The sequence below is a fragment of the Oreochromis aureus genome, linkage group 23, assembly GCF_013358895.1.
Source record: "Oreochromis aureus strain Israel breed Guangdong linkage group 23, ZZ_aureus, whole genome shotgun sequence".
Lineage (NCBI taxonomy): Eukaryota > Metazoa > Chordata > Actinopteri > Cichliformes > Cichlidae > Oreochromis > Oreochromis aureus.
The window spans coordinates 29,912,889-29,927,665 of record NC_052963.1 but is presented as its reverse complement, the minus strand read 5'-3'; positions in this window follow the sequence as shown (position 1 = coordinate 29,927,665).

The window sequence follows — 14,777 nt, the reverse complement described above, 5'->3', positions numbered from 1 at the left end:
ACGCACTAGCTAACACTCTTTTGTTGGATGGGTGAGAAATGATAATTACAGTTAAGCTGATTGCCTCCAATTACCTCACTGAATCAAGCAAGATTTAGCAAAAGGTAAAAATGTGAAAACTCCCCTTCAGATTACAAACACTGTTGAATGCTAGCATTTACCGAACATAATAAAGTTGAGATGCACTCTCGCTTTGGTCAGGCCCAAAGTTACTAAACAACATACCCTGTTACCGTTTTGTAACACTTTGTTCAGACATCTCAGATGTGGTCAGATTCTATGCCAAGTTTGTTAAAAACTGTCATATAAATATAATCTCCATGTGCTTATGACTCAAACCTGGTGCAAAAAGAGAGCCCTTTCTTTCTGCTGAATAACTTACTGTCTAGTTGCCCTGAAGGTAATTCAGATGAAGACAAAACCTTCTGAATAAATGTATATAACCTTCTTTATGAATTACATTTTTTTTTAAATCCGTGACAGAATGGTAAAACTGAAAAAAGAAAACACACACAACCAAAAACTGTCTCTCTTTCCTCAGTCGTCTGTGTACACAGAAATACACAAAGACACATAGCAACAGTTGACATGGCAATTCAGCACATTTTCATTATTAAAGCGCACACGCTTGCTTCTTCTTTGTAAGTATAATGACCATTTCAGACCTACCTTGGATGTTAAATAGACTGCATCTATTTTGTTACATTTATTTAATGTGGCATGAATGCATGAAAATCATCAGCCAGACATCCTTTCACTCCAAAACTGGATTAAGATATCCTCCACAAATATATATATATATATATATATATATATATATATATATATATATATATATATGCATTTGTGTGCAACTGTCCAGACAAGTTCACTCTTTTTATGCCTTGTCTCCTCACTGTACAGAGTTGTGACAAACCACCTGTTTCTGGCTGTAATCCCTGCACACATTGCGTGGTACATTGCGTCTGACATTACAATATTCGTTACTTTAAATCTTGTTGTCTATGGTTGGCCCTGTCTGCCTCTTTGTTGGAGCTTTTATGACCCCACACCTTCTGACCTTCCCATTGTTTCAGTGATTGGGGTTTGCAGGTTGGCGCAACCTTCCAGTCAACTTCTCATACTTGGTGTGGCAAGCTCTGAGAGCTCAGTCAAAAAGAGTCATTGTCCATTGGTAATTCCATTCTTGAATTCAGGGCACTTAGCCTTCAAAAAGGTGTAGGCTTTCAGGGTGCCAATGTGTACCACAGCACTGTGTTTGACACTTGCAGGTGTAGGTGCCAACTATCTAGTCTGTAGTATCTACACCTCCTTTAGTCTTGTTGAAGAATGTGATCAGTTGTGGGTTTTTTTCCCCTTTCTGTATTTTTGGTCCACCATTTTGTTGTGGTACATTGTGCTGAGGAGTAGAACGGCCGTTCCTTTCTTGCTGACATAGCTGACCATGGTAAGGCCGTCACTGAATCCAAACTATGTCCTGTAAACCCTCCAGGACTCGGAAGCCTTCATTAGAGGAGGGATGTCTGCCTTTTACCTATTGTAGAGTTCCCACAATAGGGTCTCATGGAGACACTGTGGAGGAGGCACACTGGAGGAAAAGTAATCTGTGGTGATGTTGCGTCTTGTGTTTCTCAATCTACTGCACAACTTCTGGACAGTTTTTCCCCCAGATTCCCCCAAATGGGGGAAGAAGTTCAGATTCTTCAGAGCTTCTTCCCCGTTTGTCTCCTTGTGGAAACCGTTCCAAATATTGCATAGATGCATGCATCACAAACACCGAACATCTTTAGGCCATATTTGATGGGCTTATTTGACATATGCTCTAGAAATCTGAACCTACCCCTGAGTGACACAAGCTGTTCTTGAGTGACACAGTCACTGGGGATTAATCGCTGTCTGAATGTTGAATGTATGCTGTGTATTAGTTCTTGCTGTGTTAAATTGTCTTAAGGGGTGACACTCTTTGCAGTCCCCAATTATCTCAAAACCTAAAAACGGATTCAGTTTCTTTTCTTGCAAGAACAGGCCCTTCCTGAAAGCAAGAGTAGGAGATTCATTTTTAAAAAAAAAACACCTTTCTAAGACTTCTTTTAATGAAACAGTAGGCCTTGCACTTTATTTCATTTAGTGCTACAAAATGGAAAAACAAAATGTGCCAGACTGCATACTGTCTACAGTGTGTGTCAAGGTGTGCCTTTAATGTCTCCACCACCTCCAGATAAGACATTGTGCTTAAATCCTGTTATGGTATTGTTACAGCTCATTTGTTAATTTTTTCCTCATCATGTCTAGACTGCGATGTGTGGATGAGAAGCTTAATCAGGAGAAACAATGCTCCCTGTTTGCAAGCTCTGAATGAGTCTTATCCCTAAAACAGGAACAATTGGCAAGTCTGCATTTGTTTGTGATGAGACACATTGTTCTACACACAGTCAAATACATCCTCCTGCCAGTTCTCTTTTTTGTGAAACCTTCAGCTAATCTTCCATACACAGAATAGAAAATGTGGCCCAAATCTTGGCGGAGATGCAGTGTGTACTGTATTCTGCTGCCGAGTCTTCAAAATAAATCCATGATGAATGAGGCTGTGCTGACCCGGTTAGTGATCATTAAAGGTATAATGCAAGAGTAGTGCCACTGCTTCAGTAAGCTTAGCCTGTTGAAAGAGAAGCTGCAGACTCCTGATATGCCTTAGCCCAGAGAGGGACTTAACTTATTTTACATGGTGTACTGCAACAAAATATTAACAAATACAGTAAACACACACACTATCTGCTTTTGAAGCTGCAGTCTCTGACCTCTGAAATTTATTTTCAACCTTTTCTTTTTGTATTTTTTCAGACCACAGACTGAAACAAAAACTGCTGCCAAATGCCTGTCAATTTCATCTGCCACTTCATTAGGTAACCAACTTGTCACAAGACTTTTCTTTTTCCAAATTTCCTTTGGCAGCAAACAAAATTGGCTCGCAGTATTCTCAGTGCATGAGCCAGTGTGTCTCAACCCAGATTTGCAAAGTACAGATCAGTAGCGGAACCCAATTGCCTAATTTTGTGATACATGAAGCAATGTTATGTTCAAACATTTTGCTTTCCGTGCTCTAAAAAAATGTAGTGGAAAAAAAGCAGTTCACAGTAATAATTAGGGCAATTTTGTCAAGAAATTTAGCGTAGTGTAAGAAAGGACAGGAACCAGTTTTACCAGTAATACATAGAGACACAATGCGCCACTCAAAAATGCCACAAGGTTATGTCAAGCTCTAATATATTCTTTTCATTTTAATTATGAGCCAAACATGAATAAAACAACAAAAATGAATAAATATAGTGAGAAAGTGTCTGAAGGTCTCCTTAAAAAATACGATAGACCATCGAACAATCTATTTTTCCCTATCGGGTTGGTTGTTTACAGTCAGGATAGGATATAGCATGCCAAGATGAAACACCACCAAAATAGGTTAGTATGAAACTTAGCAAAAAGTGCATGACTTGCCTATACAATGGCTTGTCCAACATTCAAATAAGACATCAGCTAAATCTTCACTAAATCATCAACTTACCTAAATCTGGAAGTGGTCTTGTATTGTGATTAACAGTGCTGATATGACTGAACCAGATTGTCATTACATCCATTATAAAACTGCAGACCTGCTTGCAGTTACAAATAACTAAATAAATAAACACATTCTGTGCCCAAAAGATTTCACAATTGGTTTAGTCATATTCTTACATCAAAAAACCTTCTAGACAAATCAAAAACTCAGACTGCACATCTTTGGTGTCTACATTCAATCCAAACAAAAGCCCAAACATTATTGTCACTTTGGGAGATACAAGGCAGCCTTTGGATGGGGTCGGATAACACCGGGGTTACTTAGCTAGCAGACCATATGCTATCACTGTAGTTTAAAAACAACCAAGCTGTTGGTATTGCAATCAGTTCCCAAAACCTGAACTCTAGGGAACTAAGCTTGTTAGATCTAGGTCATGAGAAGGGTAAAGTGGAAAGAAAAGTAGAGACTGAGATCATGGCTAAAATTAGCTTACAAGCATTATATTCTTGTGTAAAAGGCTTAGATAAATCCACCAAACCCCTCATAGGGGAAGCCCTATTTGGACAAGCCCAAGTTGAAATACAGTTGGTCGTCATCTTTTGCCATATGTTTTTTTGAAATTTGTTTTCAAGGTCAACTTTGACCTTGGGTGCTACCAATGAAGGTCAAGGTCAAATGCTTAGCCAAACTAGCTACTCGTGTCCTCCAATGCCTAGTATATTGTTATGAAGTTTGGGTCTGTGTTTCCACATCCCCCGCTAGTTTAGAGACTTATTCCTCATGAAGAACACAAGACATAACAGAACATCTTCAACCGATTTTTCACTCGCTAACGAGGGAAGTTTTGGTCAAGAACCAGCTCTTGGAGCTCACGCTCCTAACCTGTCTCATGCCCAAAATCCTTCAAAGATCAGCTGTCCCCGTAGCTATTTATTGACATGACAGTTACAATACACAATACAGCAAAAGCACCTCCCTCTGTAAAACCCCCCTTGCTTACAAAGACAAGGCACTATGTGTGTGTATGTGTAAGCACCTGTATGCATGTGCAAGAACGTGTGTGTGTGTGTGTGTGTGTGCATGTGAGAATGTGTGTGTGTGTGTGTGTGTGTGTGTGACCTCCTGCTCACCATAAGGGTCATAAAAGCAGGACGCTTACAACAGAAGAAACAGAACTTCCAGATTGAATGTATCTGCAATAAAACGATCAAAGGAATGTCTTGATCCTGGAGATTGAACTAAGACCTTACAAATTTAAGAAACACAAAGACAACATTCAACAATTAGACTTAACAATGAAGTTTGAAGATGATCTATAAAAAAAATGGGTGGGTAATATAAAGTTTTTACTGATTTTTACATTTGGTTTGACCTTGAACTAAAATTAAATCATCTCAGGCTGTTATTGGCATCTCCCATCACACAAAATTTGAAAATGATATCTTGTTAACTGTGGACACCAGACTGCTAACGAACAGTCAGATGGACAAAGAAAATGAACAAATTACATTTATTCAAACATTCATGTCCATGTCTGGTAAAGGTTTTCAGCCGAGTAGTATTTCTGATGACAAAGGCTGGATCGTTCTTTTCATTTCTTTACAAGCACCTGAACTCAGTAACATACCCTTGCACTGGTTTTCACTGGCTCTGCACTAAATTGGCGCCTTGTTCAGTACACTTTAGGGTTAAGCTTTTTAGCATACCAGTAAATTGACAGTAGAAGTTACTCAATCTGCTCGAAAGCAATTTGTGTTTGTAAATGCCACTTAACAAGTTTTAAAGCAGGACAGTATAAATAAGTTGCTAGTAGGCCTGTTACTGATTTAAAATAATTATTTGTTTATATGCTCTTCACTAATAGGACAAAATAAATGTAGGAATACTTAATTTAAGCAGATATGCAACATTTAACTGGCAACTGATTCACCTAAGCTAAATGAACCTGATAATATGACAGTACCATGTTCACAGCTTATTTTGCTGGCACCAACTAAGCTAGAAAGTGGACTTCCTCTTTGTCTTTTTCCATGACTTTTCTTCACTCATACATTCTGACAGCCACATATATACTTTGCAGCCTTGATTACCTCTGCTCCACACAGACTTTTATCTAAAACACATAATGCGTGACGTGTCTGAGTGACAGTGTCTCTTACTGTCAGCAGGTGCTAACTGAAGAGTGATGGACACACCACCACTTAGGCCATTTAGCTTCTACCTTGAAATGACATGACATACATTCATCAACTGTCTCACAAGTGACACACACACACACACACACACACACACACACACACAAACCGATAACAGAGGAAGCAGCCAGCTGTACAACACATCCCTCGAGGGGACAGATACTCACGCTACAGTACATTACACTTTCTGTTTACACTCTCCAAAATCCTGCCACTTCTTTTCATCAAGAGATACACAAACACACAGAAAATGTGTTGTATGTGCATCTCTAGCAGTACGTGTGTGGGTTGATATTGAAGTGTTCTGATTTGTGCTCCTCACAGGAATGTGCTGTCAAACTGTAGTAAAACAGTGAAGTTTTGCGGTGTAGACTGCAACAGACAGAGCCTTGAAGAGAGCCTTGACAGTTTAAGGCTCTGCCTTTCTGTTTGTGGCAGCATGTGACCACATCTTCAGTCTTTGAGCCCATTTCTGGACGCTTTGTCAAAATGACTGAAACAATAAAGTTGTGGACTACAAACTGCCACAGACAGATCCTTGAACATTCCCACTTTCACTACTTACATTTACATAAAATCTCAAATTGACTCAGGCAACAGCTACTTCTCCTGAAAGAGTTCACTCCTTCTCTAGTGTGGCTCATTATAAGCAGAAAATCGCTGGCATATAAAAAGTGTTAAGAACTTTTTAATGCAAAAGTTTTCTTTTTTTTTCCAAATCTTAACTTTGTATGTTTTAAACGGTTAAATCATAGTTTACATATTCCTTAGGAGCTTAAAATGTATAACCCAGTTAAGGGTGATGATGGTGATGAAAATACCATGAGAAAGTGGGTACATCATTCATGGGAGAAGCATTTATGTGTTGGAAAGCCCTAAAACTGAGTCACTATAGCCATCCATTCTAAAGTTGGTGGTCTAAGCACATCGGGGTGTTTGGCTTTCCCAAATGGTTAGCTCTTGAATATTTAGTATCACAAATGAATTTGGCAGGAAGCCAAATGGGTAATTAGCAACCTGGACGCCCTAATAAGAAAAGCAGGAAGCTACAGAACTGAGGTAAAATTAACCTAATTGAATAGTAGATGTGTGATGAGATGGCAAGAAGTTTTTTAGGCAAAGCAAGAAAACTTGGATGAGTACTGACCAACTTTATATTTGCAATAGTTTTTGAAGTGAAAAGAAAGTACTGAAATTAATAAATGCAAATGAGGGAGTAACCAAATAGGTAAAACGGCAATCGAGTAGAATTTGCTGTGCCAGTGTAAAAGTGAAAAAGGGTGATGTAACAGATAGGTTTAGTCACTTAAAGCTGACGTGTATTTTGGAAATCTGTGTGGGAAACTGTTGCATAGATAGGCATGGACGTTTGGTGTGTAACATGCTCAGTTCTTATGAACTGTTGCTCCTTTTTACTAGTTGACACTTTACCTAATATCAATCCACAACTTAGCTTTTTGCAATTTCCCTGGACTCACTACAGTGAGAAGCATGTCTGCAAAAGAAAATATCCATAAAGGCCAGAAGCAGTTTTTATTTGAAATTTTCATTAATAAATAAAATGTTAAGTTTATCTTCTGTTGAGCCGATCATTATTGATGTAATCTAGATTAATAAGTTTTGGCTTAAATAAATAACTAGGTTCAAATATATTACTAGTTACAGTAGGTGCACTTAGGAATGGCTCAACCCTCAGCGGTTAATAGTTAGCTATAGCTAACATATAGCTCCTTATAACTAAAACCGTGGACAGCTAATATCAATTTTTAACTACAGCTAATGACATTAACTTTAAACTCGATATAATTATTGAATCAAGTGTACAACACTTCAGTGATGGAGCTGGGACTAATTCAATATAACTCACACAGAAATTTATTTACTGTATTATATTTTTTACATTAATTCTGCCAAATATGCTAGTTAATAATTAAAGCTTTAGTAACAGTACAGAGTAAAATTGCTGCTTTAAAAATACCATTGAATGGGCACCAGTTTGGCTCAGTGGTGAGGAGGGGAACATATGGCACCTGTGACCCTTTGCTGTATGAGCCTTCTCTGTATTCATTCCTTAATAACAGTTTGATGCAAGCCACTGTCACGGGTTCAAAATATTGGGGATGGATACAGGAGGAAAACCAAAATAACAACACTGGTCCGGCCGGGTCAAGTCAAACGATGATTTTAATGAACACACATGTGGGAGATGGGACACTGTACGCAGACAGCACCAGATCTCTCACCGAAAACCACACAACAATAGTTTTTATGAAAATCAGGGTATTAGAACGCCCCCTCATGCGTAAAGTAGGTACAATACAATCAATGTTGACAACTTTTAACACATTAAAAGAACATCTTCTTCTTCCCGAGGCCAGATCCTTCCCAGTAATCTTCCAACTCTGCTTATCCCCTGGAACATGCCGTCTCTCCTGCAAGCATACTCAAACAGCTACAAGGCCTTGCAAACTATTATTTAAATATTTGAACTCTCCCCTCTACATGAGTTTAACTACTGCTTGTGCGTGTGCCTCGACCTCAGCATTCACTCTGTCTATAAGGACAGAGGCCAACTCTGCATGTGTGCAATAACCTAACTGAAACCATACATGTAATATGTTGAATAAATGTTCTAATCAAATGTCACTATTCAAAGCTTGATAAAAGAATATAAATGAATAAAGGATAATGATGAATAACATGGTATATGTGTTTTGTAAGCGTGTTCTTTCTATAGCTCAAGATCCTTAACACAATAGATTGTTCGGACCTCGCGCCGAACAAAGCTTCCGACCCTCCACTGGTTGATCGAGCCCCCCCCTCATTGGCAAGCACAAAAATACAATGCATGTATATACAAAAGGATTATCACTGCACCTGTAATAGAAAATGTTAATATAGAATCATGACAATACCTGTAATACAAGTTGTAACATAAGGCCGACAGCCTAAAGAAATTCTCTAATGAAGTAACAACTAATGATGATCCATAAATGAACTAATGAGTAATTATTGCCAATACACACTACTAAAAGTCTAACAAAAGATATAACTAAATAAAGGATCATAAAATAACATGATGTAAGTGTCTTGTAAGCATGTGCGGCCTTCTACGCTCTACGTCACTTCCCTCAGTAGATCAGCCAGACATCCCGCTGACTGTAGCTTTTAACCCTTACTGACATGAGCACAACTCCATAATGAGCACCAAGCGGCAATATGTATAAAGATGATCATGGTTACACCTGCAATGAAATCTTATCTTTTACGGTGTGGTCTGCTGGGGTGGCAGCATCTCTGCTGGGGACAGGAAGAGACTGAACAGGCTGATCCGAAGGGCCAGCTCTGTTCTAGGATGCCCTCTGGACCCAGTGGAGGTGGTGAGTGACAGGAGAATGGTGGCTAAGCTGTCATCCCTGTTGGACAACATCTCCCACCCCATGCATGAGACTGTGACAGCACTGAGCAGCTCCTTCAGTGGGAGACTGCGGCACCCACGGTGCGGGACGGAGAGATTTCGCAGGTCTTTCCTCCCCACTGCTGTCAGACTCCACAACAAAGACTTTAACTGATCAAACACACACATGTGCAATAATCTTCCTGGCATCGTTGTATTTTTTACTCAGTTGTATATAGCATTTGTATTCTATTTTTATCTCATTGTATATTTTATTCTATTTTATTCTACTGTATATAGTATTTTATTTTATTCTATTCTGTACAGTTGTGTACTGTATTTATTCTTATTTTATTTTATTCTAATTTTTGCTTCATAACTTTTGCACTGTCCACTTCCTGCTGTGACAAAACAAATTTCCCACATGTGGGACTAATAAAGGTTATCTTATCTTATCTTATCTTAAAGATTATATGATTATACCAACACCTGTGAATAGAGGATTATAGTTATACTAGTTATAACAATCACTGTAATACAAACCTTAATGTAATATCACTCGCTTCAATAAATGCTTGTTGTATGATTCTGATGCAATGATAAAATAACAGTAAAACACCTCCTCTCACCACCCTTCCACTAAGACAATTTTCTGATGAGGCTTTGGTGAACAGTTGATGGATCAACTAAAGGCAGAGATACATCTCAGGTCTTGCTCTTGTTTTTGGTGTGTTTTTTTTTTTCTGGTTTCTTAAGGATGTGACTGTCAGATGTAATTCATTTGCTGTAGACAGTTCCTAGGCTTGCCACTGCCACTTGTCTATTTTTTTGTGAGAAAATTGTACACCATTCTAGCATTTGCCATGTTTTTTTGTTTTTTAGCTCTTTTTTGCGACAGGTTACAAGTAACAAAAAAGAGAATTTGATTTCCCTTCTTTGCCAAGTTGCCTCCTATGTATAAGTGCAACTCTGGTTCATCCTTTTCTGTGTTTGAATAATTCATACAGTGTTAAGTGGTGTAACAAACAAGTAAAAAAAAATAAATAAAAAAAAGTCAGATATAAGGACTTGACTGAAAATGAATGGAAAAGCAGCCAATGTCCAAAGAGAATTACAAGAAGGTCTGAAATCAGATGATTATTGTTGATACACCCTGTAGTACTTTAACTCTGTAACACTCAGTAACAATCAAAACACGTACCGTTATGAAAAGGGGATTTGTGAGTTTCATGTGGTTCTCGGTAGCTAGCATAACAATAGCAGCAGTTGTGACTGGGATAAGTTTGACTATCGTATGGAGTTTTGCATGTAAAACATGATATTCAACCATGTATTTAAAAATTTACTTCCTGGTTCTATATCCATTACTTTAAATTACATAGACTTTTGAAATCACATTATTCTTTTTGATGCACCCTGTACATAGAAATGATTTTGCTCAGTAGTGTACATTATTGAGATATAATGCCATCATTTAACTGTGTCAGATGCCAGGGGATCAAAGATATCCATGGTAAAGCACAATTAGAGGCAGATAGCTGGTACCACCACAGTAATCTTTGTCTCTCTTTCCAATCACAAAAACATACAGAGTGTCTTTCACGTTACTTCGTCAGCATCATGGATTCCTACGCTGTGTATGTGTGCTTTGGTGAGCATTTGTGTGACTGCACTTGTAAACTTGTGCCTCACTGGATCTGGCAGTAGCTCCAGAATAATGAAGTTTCCATCTTTTTAAAGACCTTTTAATAGTTTTTGTGTGTGTGTTGCACTTCCCTCCAGCAAAATATGGATCTGTTTTCAGCCACCGTCAAATGTCGGATGGAGAATTCACATTTACAGATAATCTAATATTCTCCTTCTCTGGCATCTGTACCAATCTGTTTGTCCTTGGCTCTGACTTATCTCTGCTACTTGTGTTGAATCTTACTTCGATATTCTTTACCTGGGGCTAAACCACTTTTAAGCATATTAATGGTTGACCCTGAAACTTCCTTAGGAGTCAAAGTGAACAGGAACTGACCACTCTCCCAGATGATCCACTCAAACTGCAACAGGGAGCAAGGTGAGACATCGCTGGTAAAATGAAAGGTAAAAATAGAGAAAGGAAGGCTCAGTGGATGTTCCACAACTTCTTTTCTATTTAAAGCTTCAAAGATTTCCCCCAGACACTTTCAAGGATATGTAAAGCTACGTGGTTTTGAAAACTGTCTCAGGTACATTTAATTGAATAAAATGACTGGAGCAGCCAGCAAATCAAATTTGCAATGTCTATGTGCTTTCTTATAACAAGTGAACATAGAGTGTCCCCTACAGCAATAAAAGACATGTTTTAGATTAATGTAGGCTTCAGGTTTTTGGTTCTCACTGGGGTAAGTAGACATGGCTTTTCTTCTGCATTTGTTATGTTTACTAATCTTGTACCTTAACTTTATTTATTTTAGTTATATTCAAAGAAATGTTTCAGTTCTGCTCACACTTTCAAACTGTGAGAAGGCATCAGGTTTTACATTTAAGGTTAGACATCCAAAAAGGACAGGATGGAACTATTTTAAAAGAAAGAAAAAGCCAATGTACCTTATTAAATGGAAGATACAGAAACATTGCTAAGTTTGCCAGGTGACTAAAAACATGAACACTGCAAGAAGAGTAGGAATTTCCTGATAAGCATCCCTGTAAATTGCTGTGGAATTGCAGGTTAATGACTCTTGACAGAAATTTGGAGGCAGCACAGAGATTTTCCACTGGCAGTTCACCCTTCTGCCCTCTGGCTTACAGGAGGCTTTAATATGTAAATGTTAGGGGTGAGGTATACAAATACAAACCATGATAGCTCAAGGAGCAGGAGCACTACTGCTTGAGCTTTTCACACTTTTTTAAGCTTTCTCTGCAATAAATAAGTCACGTTTGTATGCTCATAAACTGTAATACGAACAAATTTGCATTATGCAAGCAAGTCTGCTCAGATTAAAGGTCAACATTTTTAATAAAGATGCTGCATAACTTCCCAGAATCTCATTATGTGAATAATGTGATAGATACAGTAGATGGATAGATATGCTTCATGCAGTGAATTGTATTTTGATCATTTTTTTTTCTTTGCATGGATAATGTATGCATGTGATCTTTACAATATGTTTTACTTTTCCTGTTGTTGAGGTGAATAAAAATCTATGAAAGAATGCATTAATCATTAAGGGAAACGAGGAGCTAAGGAATACTATACACCTGAAACAGGTGTACTATTTATAGTAGATTTCAGTGCAGGTTCTCAATCATCAGGCACTGGCAGACTATGCCACAAAAAAATTACCTTATCTGAATCTTTTTTAAAAATTGACAAGGATAATGTAAAAATTTTCACAAACCTAGGAAAATTTGAGGAAACTAGACAAATGGAGGACAAAAGAAGCATTAGGCCTAAAAACTAAACATTATCTTAAAATAACATCCTTAAGAAAAAAAAAAAATCTAGCGAAAACCTGACACACGACCTGAGAGATTTGCATTTGGCCCTTAAGTTGATAAATCTATTGTTCACTGAAACCACATCAGAACTGGTCATAGTGGAAAGGGAGCTGTCAAGAAGCTGTAATTCTAAAACAGGGAGAAAATGGTGTGGTAAGTGAAATTACAGAACTAGACTGATAATCAATGGCCATAGATGTTTTGGTCTTAGTGATGAATTTAAACTACAAAATAAATCTTTAAAATCAGATTTTGATTGAACTATGGAAAATACTCTGGAACATTGCCCAACTGGGAATTGCTTAGTTTTTCAGCATGACAATGAGCCCATGAAGTGCACATCTGCAGCCAAGCTTTTGGGGCTCCAGAGGTAAGTGACAAGTCCTGGCAGACAAGCGATCAGCGATATTACTGATCTCCCTTCCTCTCAAATCCAGAACCACACGTATCAAGTAGTAGTACAAAAGTAGTTTGTACTACTTACAAAAGTTTTTTGTAGCATTGTTGGTTGCCAATGATGTGTCTGAAGAAAAGATAATGACAAGGAAAGTTTGTGTGAAACTTCCTCTTTGAGGTCTTAGTCTACTTCTGTTTCAAAAAGTTCTAGCTGATCTGCATCTTCAGCTTAAAGAAACTAGCCACTGTTTATTTTCTTAGTCCTTATCCATTAGTCTCATTCATATTAACTCTACTCCAATTTTACCGCTTCTCAATTTTCGTCTTCTCTCAATCTCTTCAAGATGCAGCAGAACTCTAACCCCCTGACACATTACTTTCTATGAAAGCAAATCAGCCTGCCTTGCTGCTGACTTCCTCTCCATTCTTGTCTTTCTCCACCGTGTCTTCCTCCTTCCTGACAGCAAGGCTATGACCTGTACAACTTCTTCAAATCACAAGAAGTCTGTCACATCAGGGCAACCCAGAGTTACAGCTCCGTCCCTTGGGTACAGTGTTGACAATGGACACACTGAGCCTCCACATTACCTGCATACTAACTATATGCTACCTACAGAATACTGCAGCAAGGTTTGTCTTTCTTTTCTACTGCATAACACTGCACTACTTTACAGTGACTATAATGTGATGAGCTGATATGCATTAAAACCCCTAAAAATTCATCTTAAATACTTGTTTTGTCAAAATTTTAAATTAGATGAAAATTTATGTCTTTACTTCCTCAATGAAATTGTCTGCTATTATTCTTCTTACTACATGTTAAAACTTGGAAAGACCCCCCCCATGTTCCCTCTAAGCTACTGCTGGCACGGTCTCTGCGTTGCGCACCAAAAAAAAAAATCTAACCTGAATTGAAATTAAAATTAAAACTTCAACAGTTCTGTTTTGCAGTGTTAGTCAGTAAGTGACTGGCTGCTCCCGTATGGGATTCGAACGATGCCACCTTATCCCATAGTCCAGCCAATAATGCGATTCACATTAGTATATACGCAGCTAATCAACGTCGTCGGCAAGCTATGACAGTGCCGACACCGGTGTTTTAGCTAGCAAAGCGGCGTGGCTGATGTGGAGTGAAGCCACATTAATGACAACGTGTACAACCATTGGCGATGTGAGCAGGACAGACGGAACAATTGACGGAAAAAGTATGGACTTTATACCAGTTTTTAAATTGTGTTGATGAGCCACGTAAAACCAGAGTTATGATAAAAATATTTGCAATGTTTGGTTTTCTTCCTGAATACTATCGTTGTTTATATTTACTGCGGGAAGAAACGTTCTATAAGAAAAAACGCTCGAAAGCACTCTGCGCCTGTGAGCAAAAACCAAACCAAAAACACCCCCACCCGAAAAAAGTACCATGTCGACCAATCAAAAAATGATATGGCAAGTTGTTAAGAAACGGGGGGAAGTTTTAGGAGTGACGGCGTGTTTTGAGATGTGAGAGATTTGCGACGTTTAGTGCAAATCTTGTGTAGTTAGTGTGTAGTGTAGTCAATAGTTTTGTTGTGTGTGTCAGAACAATGAGGCGACTGCTGAATGTTACAGGTGTTACAGGAGTGATACATCTGCTGTTGTCAGGCCTGCAGGTATCAGGCTGTTGTTCTCCTTTATGTGGACAGAAATTATTTTTGGAGTGGCACAAATAATTTCTGTGGCATCAAATTTGATGCAGAACAGCTGATTGTGCTGTAAATAGTTTGAAATG